This window comes from Acinonyx jubatus, chromosome A2, assembly GCF_027475565.1.
Source record: "Acinonyx jubatus isolate Ajub_Pintada_27869175 chromosome A2, VMU_Ajub_asm_v1.0, whole genome shotgun sequence".
NCBI classification, from domain to species: domain Eukaryota; kingdom Metazoa; phylum Chordata; class Mammalia; order Carnivora; family Felidae; genus Acinonyx; species Acinonyx jubatus.
This window is the reverse complement of record NC_069383.1, coordinates 156,033,499-156,045,870: the sequence shown is the minus strand read 5'-3', so window position 1 is coordinate 156,045,870 and position 12,372 is coordinate 156,033,499.

Genomic DNA, 12,372 nt, shown 5'->3' with positions numbered 1-12,372 from the left:
GGTGTGGTCAGCGAGGGGCGCGGCCCGGGCGTGTCTGGATTCCTACGCCGCCGTGGAGGCTTCCAGTCCCCAAATGGAGTGAGCCGTCTGGGGGGCCGCAAAGAAGGCCTTCGGTTGCCTTCTTTCCCTAGTTCCCTGAGAAGCAGGACGTGTCCCCCCCCCCCCCCCCCCCCCGTCTTTAGGGTGTGGCGGATAGATGAACAAGTGTGTCTGGGTCACTGTCAGGGTCGGGGCAAGCGAGGACGGGCTTCGAGGCCAGGGGGGGGTTCAGAGCAGTGCTGGGTGGAGCTGACCGCCAGAGGGCGCCGAGACAGCGCACGCGGTCGTGGGCGGGGCATCGGCAGCGCTGGGCACAGCAATTGGTTCGTGGCACTGCCTCTGCCCGAGAGGGCCCATTGGAGACGGTCCCATCTGCCCCGCCTCCCCTGTTCCCGCAGGTATGTGCCGGCGTGTTCTTTTGCGCCGCCTAGGGGCGTGATTGAGGGTAGAGGGGGCAGGCTCGGTGCCGAGCATTTGCTTCACCCCTTACAGTCTCAGCTGCCTACAAATGCCGTCCTCGGACTTGGGGCTCCCTTCTTAGGCCCCTCAGCTCTCAAAGTCATCCAAAAATGTCCCCCTTGGGCCCGAGGATTCCCTCGTAACACACGCACACCTCAAGCACGAGTTCCCTGCCAGCATTCTCGGACACCAGCAGGTCAAGTCTAACCTGAGGCCTGAATTCTCCCTTATCTCTCCGCCACCCCCAAATATCACCAGCTCAAGACCCTCGGGCCCCAGCCATCTCTGAATGCCCAGCGTTTCCCTCGGGGTCACCCCCCACTGCCACCTAAGGTTGGGTTCAATAGGCCCTGGGCTTGGGGTACTCCTCATTATGACCCCATCTAGATTCTTCCTAGAACAGCTCTCCCTGCCATTGCATCAGCCCTCCCTGAGAGTCACCCCTCCCCCCCGCCCCCATCCTAGGACATCCCTCAAGGTCACCTTTCCAGCTTTCTCTGCCCTGTGTGACTGAACTTGCGACCTTCCTCACAACAGGTGGGACAGGCATAGGGATCCTGGGAAGTCAGGAGCTCAGGGTGCAGGGACAGTAAATTCAAGCCCATCGGTCCTTCCCACCTGAAAAGCCAAAACTCCAGCGACAGGAGGAAGGGAGTAAATCACAAACTACCAGACCTTCAGGAATGAGGTAGGAGGCAGGTTTTATTTAATTGGACAGCAGCAACACGCAGCACAGACCCTGCCCCGAGCTGAAGTATGCCCCTATCCCTGGGTGAAAGGGTACCCTGGGCCAGCCCTGACAGCCTAGGGGGCTTCTCTCTGCCTGGTCGCACTCAGAGTCCATCCCATCTGATACTGGACAGTCTCAGGTCTTGTAGTAGCAGGTGCACTGCAGGGCCACCGGCGGACTCAACAGGCCCACCTGTGTCCTTTCTGGGCCCACAAGGGACCTTGCTCCCTGCTCCACGTGCCCGGAGAGTGTCACAGCTCTCCCCACACCCCCAAAGTTAGGACGCTGCAGGGTTCAGGGAGAAGAGGCCAGGCACACTCAGGTCAGGCCAGCCTGGTTCCGGAAGCTGGAGTTGGCATTTAACGGTCTGGGGGCCCAGGGCAGCTTCCTCTTGAGTAACTGGCTGCTGGGAAGGTACAGGCCTGGCCCACGTCCCACCAGGCCTGGGAGAGAAAAGGCCAAGGCTCCAGGCTGGGAGGGTTACTGGGAGGGGATAGGGACCCAGATGGCTTCCCTTTCTAGTGGGAGGGCCACCCACCCACCTGCCCATTCTCCCTAGGAGTTCTGCCCAGCCTCAGCCGGAAGTAGGACTGTGCAGGGGGCAGGACCCCCAAGTACAGAGTTGGAGGAGGGCGCCTACAGCAGACAGCTGGGTCCAGCCACCCCATTCCAGGCTATATTACCCCTCCCCCAAGTCCCTCCGCCCAACACAGGTCTGGGTCTGGGTCCTCAGCTCTTCCCCTAGGAATCAGCCCACCCGAGGAAGGCAGGCTGCACAGGCTTCGAGGGGGCTCGACTCCTGTTCCTGCTGAACTGAGCCAGTCTGCACAAATCAACTGTGTTTCAGCTCAGTAGGCACGGGAGGCAGAGCCCAGGGAGGCCCGGACAGTGGGACAGGCAGGCGGCAGGGCCAGAGGAGGCGGGGTCCCGGGGGGCGGAACTTAGCCACTGTGAACACGACTTGGTGTGGACTCTGCTCACAAGCAGCTAAGCCCTGCTCCCCAGGCCAGACACAGGCAGCAGGGGGCGGGGGGGGGGGGGCCTCTCGGCCTCCCATCCCCGGCCCTATCCCCGGGCAGCGTCCTCAGCAGCGAAGGCGGTGGCGGCAGCCCCAGAGGCAGGGCTCAGGGTCGGTTGGAAATCCCTGGCAATGTGATTTGTGACAGGCAGCAAATCCCATCCCCAGGAACCCCAGCCGGCCATGGCACAGGGGTTGGGGGGCACCGGGTGGGACCGGAGGTTGGCACCTGAGGGTGGGGGGGGGGGGAGAGAGAGCAAAGGAGGTAAATGAGATTTGAAGACATCTGTGCTCCACGTCCCCGCTGAGGCCTGGTAGGAAAGCCCTCTCCCCACACACGGCGGTGGCTGAAGGCAATGCTGGACCACCAGGCTGGACGCCCCCACCGCAGCCACACGCTCAGGCCCAGGCCCGGAGAGGTAGAGATGCTCCAAGGATCCCTCTGAGCTAAGAGGGCTGCAGGGACTTCCAGAGCCAGGTTCCCCCCCTTTTCCCGCCCCCCCCCCCCCCAGTAAGCCCCGGGCAGGCTAAACGGGGCCATGAGGAGAGGAAGTCGATGGGGTGGCGGGCAGGCGGGGGTGAGGAAGTGATCTCACCCCAGCTGGCGCCACTTCCTAGAAGCCTGAAGGGCAGGAGGAAACCACCAGGGCCTCTCCCCCCTCCCGTGGCCCCGTCTCCTCAGTGGCCAAGCCTTAGCCTGCACCCCATCAGAGCGGATGCCGACAGCGGGTACCCAGCTCTTCCCGTGGGCACACACATCCCCAGAGCACCGGACGTAGGCCCAAGGTGCAAATCTCCACTCTGCAGTTTCCCAAATGCCCTCCAAGCCTCAGTTTCCCCATCTGTAAAACAGCCCAGGGCCTCAACCGCACAGCACAGGGAGGCTTCACCAAGAGCGTATGTCATTCACAAGCACCCAGCACCAGGACCGCCTTACACGATTGTCAGTGCTCAGTGCAAAATGAAATTGGGGGGTCCCTTCTTCACAACTTGCGAATTTCAAGACGCTGACAGAAGAGCATTAACCCAAGCTCAGGTCCTTCCGAGCAGGGGAGACCCCGTGAACTGCATGATCACAAGCCCATGACACCAGCCTGCATGTCGTAAACGGAGCTCTCCTTAATGATAAGAGCCCTTTGGCCAGAAGACCCCAACTCTGGAGCCAGTCTGGGCAGCTCTGAACCCTGGTTCTGTAGCATCCTAGCTGGGTGACTCCTAGAAAGCCACTCAACCCCTCTGGGCCTCCCTCTCCCCATCCACAAAGCAGAGATAATGCCCTGGTAAGGATCTCACAAGTGGTACATGTAATTAGAATGGGGCCATGCTGTCATCATCAGGCAGAAACAGAAAAGACAGTGGCAGTGAAGATTCCAAACACTGGTGGGACCCTGGCACCCACATATGGTGGCGCCCGTCACTGGGAGACAGGTGTTAAGAGATGTCCTGCTCTGTTCCCCGACCCCTCGCATACATACAGACGCGCCCGGGGGCACACACACACACACACACACACACACACACAGTGGCCACCGGCTTTCCCATCAGGCCCCAGCCCTGTCCCCTCAGGGTCTGGGGGCACCAACCGGGAGCAGACAAGGCCCTGCAGGGCGGCCGGCCTCCCTGGGCCGCCTCCGGAAGTGAGACAGCACATTCGTGTCCCAGGGACGAGAACGGGAAGGGCGGCCATTTGGCCAGGCCCGTTTCCTGTGGGGTTTCCCCTGCACAGAGCCCCAGGCCGGGGCCAAGGCCACTCCCCATCCCCAAAGGCACAAAAGGCCTGGGTCTCTCATGGATGGGGCGCTGCCGTGCAGGTGCCCAGGAGCCGGGACCCCTGTTACCAAAGGTGTGCCTCTCAGGCTCATGGGAGATGGGTGTCCAGGGAGGGCCAAGTCCTTGGCAGCTGGAGGCGTGGGGGGAAGATGGGCCCCTGGGCCGGAGAAGCAGAGCAGGCCCCAAGCCACACGGATGTATGTATGTATGCCTGAGTACAGGGCGTGGAGGCACGAGACACAAGCAGGCAGGCTTACTGTCACCACCCCCCAACCCCATGCTCCAAGAATGAATCAGGGGCAGCTTCCGCCGGGGGCGCCACCACCACCGCCCCCAAGCCTGGTCCCCAAATACTTTCCACCCTCTCGGAGCAGCTGGGATCGGAAAATACCAAGGGCTGCAGGCCCCGCCCTGCCCGCCACCGCCCGCCCTCCCAGCCTGTCACTAACGCTTTGCCTAATGGGCCTAGACTCTCCGCAGAGGCTCCCTGGGCCGGGCCCAGAGCCAGCCGCCAACCTGGGCTGCTCGGCCAAGTGCCGCCTGACCACCAGCCCCCCATCCATTACCCTGATCCCAACACAGCAACCGTAACAACCATCCCGACGGGCGACGCTCAGAGGCTGGCACCTGGGTGGAGGCAGGCAGGACAGTGGCAAGTGGGTGGGCCCCCACTGCCCACCCAGGGCCGGGGGGAGGGGGCAGGCCCAGGAAGGGGTGAGTAAGTGAGGACTGAATCACTTGTTATAAATAGGGGAACCGTGCAAGTCACATCCCAGCCCCCACTGTGCCCAGCCACACCACACCACACTCCAACCCCTGCCTTAAACTTCAATCCCCCTAGGATCAGTCACGGAATTCCCAGGGGCCCCCCCAACATCCACACCGAGAGCCCTTAACTGAGGGGCACACCCTATTGCCATGTTCACCTCTTGCCTTGTCCCCATACGTCCCCATCGTAGCCCTGGCCTGACTTTTGCAGGGGGGCCGCCAGCCTCGAGGCGAATCACGGGCTTCTGGGCCTTGTCCTCCTTCCTCAGCACCCCCAAAACTCCCAGGCCCAAGGCTGAGGGGTCCCCAGGATCCTCAAGGCATTCTAAGGGCGTGGGTGACCACAGTCCTGGATGGTGATGCCAGACCCAGGCCAGGGGAAGGCCAAAGGTCTTCAAGTCTCAGAAGTCAGCTTCCTGGCCGCTCACCACCCAGGCCCCCCATCCCAGACCACCCAGGCCTGCTCTGCCCAGGGCCACAGCTCAGTGACCACACCCAGGGTGGCGCCAGCTCCAGCACCCTGGGGCAAGGCGCTGCTGGAGCATGACTCAGCCGTGCCCAGCATGGCGGCGTCCTTCTCTGCCCAAGGATTCCCACACGCCTACGCCCGCTGCCCTCCGTGTACGACCTCTCCAGGTGACCAGCCTTTTCCAACACATTTCCTTGTCCACCCAGGACACCTGATGGCAGGAGGGAAGGTGGCCAGGGTGCCCCAAAAGGGATCTGAAGGCGAGTGCCCGCGACAAGGAGGGGAAATGCACTCTCTTCCGCTTGTTTTCTGGTGCTCCCCATTTACAGACGGAGAAACCGAGGCCCAGAGGAATTCAGGGCCGGGCCCAAGGTCATGCAGCAAATCTAAAGGAAAGCCAGGTCTGCTCCTGGCAGAAAGCGTATCCAGAGTGGAAAAGGGCTGGCCAGACAGCCCAGCGAGGGGCAGGAAGGTGTCTTTTTGCGACCACCCAGCGTTCCCAGCAGTATTCTTCACCGAAAACAGAGCCCCTCCGCTCAGCTTCCCAAGGTGAAGGGCACACTCTGAAAAAATGCTTTAAGGTATATCCAAGTGCCACCTGGGCCCATAGGAAGCAGGTCACCCCACTTACACCCACCCGGACCATGATGCCAGTTACCCTGGGACTGCACTAGCGACAGGGGCTGCTCAGCAGCTGCGGCCAGCGCAGAACATCTGGCCTCCGCTTACAACAGGCACAGGTTGGTACGGGGGCCCTGGGAGGACCCCTGGAGCATCCGCCTCCGAGATTTCTCTCCAGTGAGCAAGGGTCTGCAGAGACTTGGAGGCCGGGCTAGCACAGACAGGCCCGACCCCCCTGGACACGCCCTGTCACGCATGTGCTCCGCGTGCCAGCCCTGGGCTAGGCCGGCAGCTATTTTAGGGCCCCCTCTGGGCCCACAGACGAGGCCTGCCAGTTGGGGTCTCGAAGGAGCTCCCAGAGGACATCCTGCAAGGGCAGAGGGCAACGGGTGCCCTTCTGGGAGCTAGGACGGAGCTGGCACCAGGCCCCAGGGCCCGTGCCTTCCCAGGACGTGCCTTCCCGGGACTGCGGCGTGTGAACACATGCGCAGGGGCCGGCCCGGGCAGGGTGCGTGGGCGAGCGGACAGGGTGTGTCCCACATCACCTCGCCTCTAAGCCGGGGCACCTGTCGGGTACTGCCCTCCAGCTCTGGCGGGCATGGGAAGAGCTGCCAGAGGACAGCCTTCATGCCAGGGGTCCCACACCGCCCCCCAGCTTTAACCTCACACGGCACCCGTCATCGTGAGCAAGCAGCTGGTTAGGACTGGGGCAGGAACGGGGCAGGTGACAAGAGAGCCAACTGCACCTTCAAGGCATTCGGGAGGCCACTGGGTCTGGCTGGGCCTGGCTGGGCTGAATAGGCAAGGCAGTGTAGGGCTGGGGGCTCTGGTGGCAGTCAAGTCCAGTGCTGGGGTCAGAGGTCAGTGTGGGGCTAGAATACAAGGTTCAGGTTTTAGTCAGGGGCCTGCAGCCCAAGGGCATGAGGACTGCGGGCCGCTCTCGGAGCACGGGACTGGGGAGTCATCCCTCCAGGAATCTCCCACACCTGGCCCCCTTCCTAAGCAACCTTGAATGAGCTCCTCTCTCCTGGGCCCGGAGGAGCCAAGAGGGAGGGGAGGGGTGCCCCAATCTCCACCAAGCTGGGGCTACACCTTGGGGCCCCCAAGCCCATCTGCTCAATGGAAGGCCTTCCCTCCACTCCTTGGACATGTCAAGAACTTGAACCACCGTGTCACCCGCCATCCACGGAACTCTGGGAGACCCCCACCCACCCACTCCTCCAGCCCCATCCCCACCAAAGCCCTGAGAGGCACCCTAGGAGCCCAGGTACCCGTGTGTATCCATCCCTCCCCACCCCAGCCCGGGCATATGCCCTCCCCCTTCCCACCCTGCCGCTGACTCCCGGCCCACCTGGACCTGCCCCCGTGACTATGGGACCCGCCCTCCCCACCACGCTCTCAAGGGTCTCCGGTGGGGGGAGTGGCCAGGGGTCTCCTGGGGAGGGGGTAAATGTTGGGCTGCCCTTCCCCCGCTCCGTAGGGGGCGCCCCGGGACTCTGCCGCCACCGCCGCCGCCAGATGCACGATCCCCGCTGCACCCCCCCCCCCCACACACAGAGCCACCGGCGGCGGGGCGGCGCCCTCCCCCTCTCCAAGCGCTGGGGACCCGCCGGGCGCACCCCCCCCACTCCGCCCACGAGTCCGGCGCAGAAAAGTTGCCGCCGTCGCCGCGGCGCCGCCGCCTCCCTCCCGGTTCCCTCCCCGACTCACCCGCGGGGGAGGGGAGCCGGCACTCGGGGGCTCCGGCCGCCGCCCCGGGCCCGGCGGCAGAGACGCGGGCGGGCGGCGGACCCGAGACGGGCCGGGGTCGGTCGCGGGCCCGGCTCCATCCCACTCACTGGCCGGCCCGCCGCGGGGCCGAATCGCTTTTAAAACCTTCCCGTCTCCTCCCCCCGGGCCGGACAGGGGGCGGGCGCGGGGCGGGGCGGGCGCCGCCGTCATGTGCCCCCGGAGCCGGTCCGCCCCCACTTTCTCTCTCTGGTCCCCCAACTCAGCCCCAACTTTCTCCCTCCTTGTCCCGACTCCACCTGGGCCCCCAAACCCAGCCCAGCTTCCCCCCTCCGGGTCCTGGACTCGAGAAGCAGCCCCAGATTTTAAGCTTAGGCTCTCCCTGCGGGAGGAAGGACAGAAGCAGGGGTCCTAATGCCCCTCGCACCCCCAAACCCCTCTTGGCAAAGTCCTGCCCCTGCGCAGGAAGAGAAACGCTGGAGGCCGTGGGCAGGGGCAGGGGAGATGGGGAAGGGGGGGGGGGGGAGAAATGGCGCCAGACGGAGGACATACTTCTGCTGTGTATGTACCCTTCCTTGGGAGGCACGGGCCTGGGCGTCTGGGCTCCTGCCAAACACCAATCCCCACTTCCTCCAGTCCCTCAGTGCCTTCTCCAGCCCCAGGAAGTCCCTCCTTTTATCCCATCCAACCCTCTCCTGCTGCCATGGAAGCCTCCGACCCCAGTCCAGGTGGTCCCTGGATCAAGGTTGCCTCCCGGCTCTGGCTTCCCAGCATCCCCATCCCCCACCCACCCAGGGGCTCTGGGAAACTCCCCAGCTACTGGAGTCTCCTGGGATAGAGTCCCTCCCTGGATCCCTCCCTCCTTCCCTGCCTGCGTCTGTCCCACCACATCCTCCACCGGCCTCCCCTCCACCGGGAGAAACACGGAGGCATTGTTCCCCAGGACGGGGCCCTGCCTTGGGGCCTGGCCTTGTGCCCAGGTGGGGGGCCAGGAACAAAACTAACCAAAGGAGGGGCGGGGTGCCCTCTACCGCCAAGACAGCCTCCTTGGGCATGCCTAACTGCCACTTCACCCTCTCCAAGATGGGACAGGGGCCGATGGCGCCAGATCGCCACCACGGCCACCCCTATGGTGCCATGGCGCGAGGGGTTCTGGAGCCAGAGGACCCTCCTCTGGCTGTGTGTCTGTGAACACACACACACAGAGCTGTGTGGGCATTGCTTTGGGGGCCGTTTCCCCCCCCCCCACTCCCAACATTTCCCAAGTCATATAATTGGGGGTGGGGGGGTCAGATTGTTCACCACCCAACTCCTGGGAAGTAAGGGTAACGCTGGGGAGTGGGGACCCAGCAGCAGGCCCAGGCAGGGGACCATAGGGGCTGGTTGGATGCCTCTGGGTCACCTCGTACCCCAGAATTCCTCCCGAGTTCTCCATTTCCTCCTCAGTTCAGCTCAGCCGGCTCCCACCTTGGATCTTAGTGGGAATTGGAAGAAGCCGGTGGAAGCCACACCTAGTTCCCATCCCATGGGACCCAGCCTGGGGGGTTCCTGGGTCTTTCTTCTCTGTGGGGCCCAAGGGGCAGGCTGGCCCAAGCTGCAGGATCTGGCAGGTTGGGGCAGGAGGGGGCAGAGCAGCCTGTGGGGCCCTGGGGGAAGATTTGGGGTGGCACAGAATTCCCCGACTCGGGGTGGGGCCCAGAGAGGGGTGGGGTACTTGCCACATGGCCTCCTGAGCAGCTAAGCGCAGGGCAATGGAGTTCTCAGAATCCAGGGTCTCCCTGTGGAGACACACACACAGGCTTGTCATTTCAGAAACAGACCAAATAGAAAGTGGCCAAATTACAACCGCCCCCCCCCCTACGCTGCGCCTCCAGAATGCTTCCTTCGGACCCCAGAACAAGCCTCCCATCCAGAACCATCCCTCGCCTGGCATTAGTCCAGTTGGGCACACATTTAGCAGAAATGCCTCCTCCATGCTGTCCTCCAGGGATATCTGTGCCAAGGCCTTTTATAACCCCAGACGACCCAGCTCACTAAGCTTGGAGGGACCTCAGGTGCCGCCAGCTCTCCCTCTGGATCCCCCAGTGCTTGCCCCGTACGCCCTGGTCCTGAGTTGGCCAGTTTACCCAGGGACAGCAGCCAACAGGGATAGGAGTTCTCCAAACTAGCCAACGGATCCTTTGTCACGACAGGGAGGGATAGGGGGACAGGGCCAGGGTGAGGCCAGCTCAAGTGGTCAAGTGGCATAGGGATCACACACACGCCCGTCTGTTCGTTCTTCAAACATTCGCTGAGTGCCTGCTGTGTGCCAGGCACTGTTCTGGGCACCGGAGACCACAGCAGAGAACAAGCCAGAAAAAAAAGCTTTGCCCTCATGGGACTGACATCTGTAGGGAACACACACAAAACAGATAGGTATAAAGATATATTGTGTGTTGGGTGATCCACGCTAAGGGAAAATAGAAGGGGGCTGAGGAGGTGGGGGCCAGTTCAGGACAGGCTGCATGAAGACCAGGTGACACTTGAACAAAGACTTCCAAGAGGTGAAGGAGGAGCCGTCCAGACATCTGGAGGAGAAGTTCAAGGTGGAGGGAACAGCCAGTGCAAAGGTCCCGAGGCAGAAACATGCCTGGGGTATTTGAGAAACAATGAGGAGAACAATGTGATGGACGGACGAGGGGAGCAGGCTGGAAGAACTGAATTTCAAGTCTTTGCTCCCCAACTTTCTGGCTGAATATCGTTGGCCAAGTGACCACACCTCTCTGAACCTCAGTTTCCTTATATTGAAAACGTGCAGTTTGCAGTTACGCCAAGGCTCTGAGATGAGATGAGGAATGTCCCGGCCCAGGGCCCAGGATGGGGTAAAAGTTGGATAAGCGAGTGCCCGGAGGTACACCAGGTACATGCAGTCCTGTGGGCCCGGGAAGGGGGGTGCTGGGTCAAGGGACCCTGACAGACCCAGCCGCCCCATAGGTCACCCCAGCTCACACGCACGGCTGCCTGCCGGGCCCCATGGCAACGCTGCACACAGAGACATCAAACAGGCCCTGCCGAGGAAGTCCCACGTCACTGTGGTTAGGGTGGCTCCTCCCAGCCCAGCCCCCCTGGCGCGCGTGTGCTCCTCCGTGCCAGTCAGGGCCCCTGCCTCCCATCGCCCTAGTGACGGGCTGTGTTGTGGACGGAGCAGGGATCCCACCACCTGCCCCCTCCCTAGCCAGTTCCAGCCATTCCCCACATCCGGGGAACGACGTTACCAGGTGGCCCCAGTTCACTGCCACGAACCCTTCCATTGAGCCACCCTCGGCCCGGGTGACAGCACCAGGGAAGCCCTTGCCTACCCACCTAGGGCTGAGAGAAGCTGAGGCCCCAGGGATCTGTGGGGACCCCCACCCCCTCCCCCCAGCCTGGCGCCTGAAATCCCTAGGGCAGCGCCTGGGTGTTGCTCAGGGGCACTGGAGGGGTGAGTCAGACAGGAATAGCCCCCAGGCCTGGCCCAGCCCCCACCCGAGGACTGACTCACCACCCACCCAGCACCGGATGACATCAGGGCCTGGCCTGCCACCCTCACCTGGCACCGCGCCAGAATGGGGGCGCCCGAGAGGTGTCACATCTGGCTGCCCTCGCCCCTCAGACCGGGACCTGGCAGGCGCAGGGTTAAGGAGGGGCCCTCCTGGGGGTCTCCCCCCTAATCCCATCCCCCCTTTCCCGGGGATTTCGGGCCCCAGCCCCTCTGACGTCACTGGGGGTTGCTATGGCAACTGGCCGAAGTTCCCAAATAAAATTACCGCGGGCGGGTTAAGTTTCCTAGGAGGCAGCCGACGGGTAAACAATGGCGGTGGCAGGCGGGGCCGATGAGGGGCCGTCTCTCCCCCCCCCCCCACACTCTGCTGGGACTCGGGGGGTCCCCACGTCGGGGAGCAGCGTCCCCCCTCCCGCCCGGGACCCGAGAGCCTGTGAGCACGGAAGGCACCGGCGCACAGATGGGGGACGGCAAGGCCACCACCGAGATGAGCGGGGCGCGGGGGGGGGGAGGGGGGGTGGGGGTGAGATGGGACCTCGGACACGAGGCTAGGGCGGCGGGGAACAAAGAGGGGACCTGAGGCCTGGGATCCGCCCCCCGCAGACCCCGCCCCCCCCCCCCGCCCCGACCCCGGCCGGCCGCCAGTCCAGCTGTGGCTGCTCCCAGCTGCCTGGCTCCCCACATCTGGCGGGCCGCGCGCTCACTTCCTGTCGCCCCGGCTGCCTGGAGGGAGGTAAAAATAACCCTCCCCCTCCCCCTGCCGGCGGGCGCAGACGGCGGATCCTCCCGGCCTGGAGGAGGGCGAGGCCGAGCCGCAGCCGGGGAGCGGAGCCCCCCTGAGGCCGCCTCCCGCCCCTCCCACTGCCTCGGTGTCCTGGGAGGAGGGGCGCCGGGGGGTGGCACGGATCCCGGGCTGCGGGACGGGGCTGAGGATCCTGTTGCCACCAGAAACCAGGGGAACCTTCGTGTCCAAGCCCCATCCCCCCCCCCCCCCCGCCCGTGGAGGAGGGGGGTGTGCGACCAACGTGCGCGGGTTCCAGTCGGGGGTCACTCGCTCACTGTCTAGGCAAGTTACCGAAAGCTCTCTGAGCCTCCGTTTCCCTATCTGTAAAATGGGATAACAGTGCTCACCTCAAGGTGCGTTTGCTCAGTACTGTTAGCTGTTATCTTTTCGCCATCCCTGGGGAGGAGGGGGGCTAGGGGGCTTGAGACCTTCAAGTACTCCTGCCAGATAAAACACAGGACACCCC